Source organism: Loxodonta africana, chromosome 4, assembly GCF_030014295.1.
Source record: "Loxodonta africana isolate mLoxAfr1 chromosome 4, mLoxAfr1.hap2, whole genome shotgun sequence".
Lineage (NCBI taxonomy): Eukaryota > Metazoa > Chordata > Mammalia > Proboscidea > Elephantidae > Loxodonta > Loxodonta africana.
Genome location: NC_087345.1, coordinates 81,232,741 through 81,234,589, shown reverse-complemented (window position 1 = coordinate 81,234,589; position 1,849 = coordinate 81,232,741).

Sequence of the window (1,849 nt, the reverse complement as noted above, 5' to 3'; positions counted from 1 at the left end):
AACACACCCATCTGAAGATATAGGTCTGGTGGTGGATATTTCTACATACATAGTTGTAAGTGATAGCTATATAACAGTATAGACACTGGAGCACACACAGGGCCACAGTCAGGGCAACTTCTTAGACATAACCAAACATGTCGAGGCTCAAAAGTGAAGGATCACAGACTTGGGGAATAGCTACATCAATTGGCACAACATAGTTTATAAAGACAAAGTTCTGAATCCTACTTTGGTGAGTAGCATTTGGGGTCTTAAAAGCTTTCAAGAGGCCATCTAAGATACAGCTTTTGGTCTTTTACCATCTGGAGCCAAACAGAATTAAGAAAACCAAAGACCCAAAGGAGCACTTAGTCCAAAGGACTAATGGAGCACATGACCACAGCCTACACAACCCCGAGACCAGAAGAACTAAATAGGGCCCAGCTACTACTACCAACCACTCTTACGGGGATCACAACAGAGGGTCACGGACAAAAACTGTAGAGAAAAAAACAAATTGATAAAAAAGACCAGACTTACTGGTCTGATAGAGACTGGAGGAACCCCCGAAACTGTGGCCCTAAGACACCTTTCTGAGCTGGAACTGAAGCCATTACTATATACCACTCATCAGCCAAACCATAGACATAAAGTAAACAACACCCCAGAGGAACGTATTCTTTAGAGAAATCTATTATACTAGATCAAAAGCAAAGATAAGAAGGCCGGAAGAAGTATCAATTCAGGATGAAAGGAAACAGGGAACCTAGGATGGAAATAGGGGGAAGGCAGGCACATTTCGGGAAATGGAACCAAGTCAGGGAACACTTTGTGTACAAACCATTGAATGGGAAACTAATGTGCTATGTAAGCTTTCACCTAATGCACACTAAAGAATTAAAAAAAAAAAAAAAAGGAGTATCTCAGGGTGATAGTCTCAGGGGGTTCTCTAGTTTGAACTGCTCCACTAAATCTGAACTTTTTAAGAATTTGAGTTCTGTTCAACGTTTTTCTCCCGTTCTATCCAGGTCTGTCTATTGTGGCCCTGATCAGAATGGTCACTGGTGGTAGCTGGGCACCATCTAGTTCTTTTGGTCTCAGGGTAGATAAGAAAAACTCAGATTTTGAGAGCGCACTCAGATTTGAACTACACAAACACTTCAGGGTTAGGAAACTAGCTGAATCACTGAAGGTATAAGCTCTGATGTGGAGACTGCCTAGGTTTAAATCCTGACTAAGATTTTCTGGCTGTTTTATATTAGCCAAAATTTTTATGACCCAGTGTAAAATATGGGTACATTGCTCATTGGTGTGAAGAATAGATGAGGTAGTATGTATAAGGCGCTTATTATAGCAGCTGGCACATAGTAAGTGCACAATAAATGTTAACTATTATTACTATCTAGGAGTCCCTGAGGAGCCATGGTGGTGCAGTCATTAAGCATTCAACTGCTAACCAAAAGGTCAAAGGTTTGAACCCACCAGTTGCTCCACTGGAGAAAGATGTGGCAGTCTGCTTCCGTAAAGATTTATAGCCTTGAAAACTCTATTGGGCAGTTCTACTCTCTTCTATAGGATTGCTTTGAGTTGGAATCTACTTGACAGCAATGGGTGTGGTTTAGGAGTCTCTGGATGGCACAAATGTTTAAGCACCCAACTACTAACCAAAAGATTGGTGGTTCAAAGCCACCCAGAGGCAATTTGAAAGAAAAGCCTGGTGATCTGCTCTTAATAGGTCTTAGACTTGAAAACCCTACAGAGCACAGTTCTACTCTGTAACACAAGTGCTCACCATGAAATGGTATCAACTCAAAGACAGCTGGTTTGTTTTTTATTATTATTACTATATATATTAGGCACTTTACAG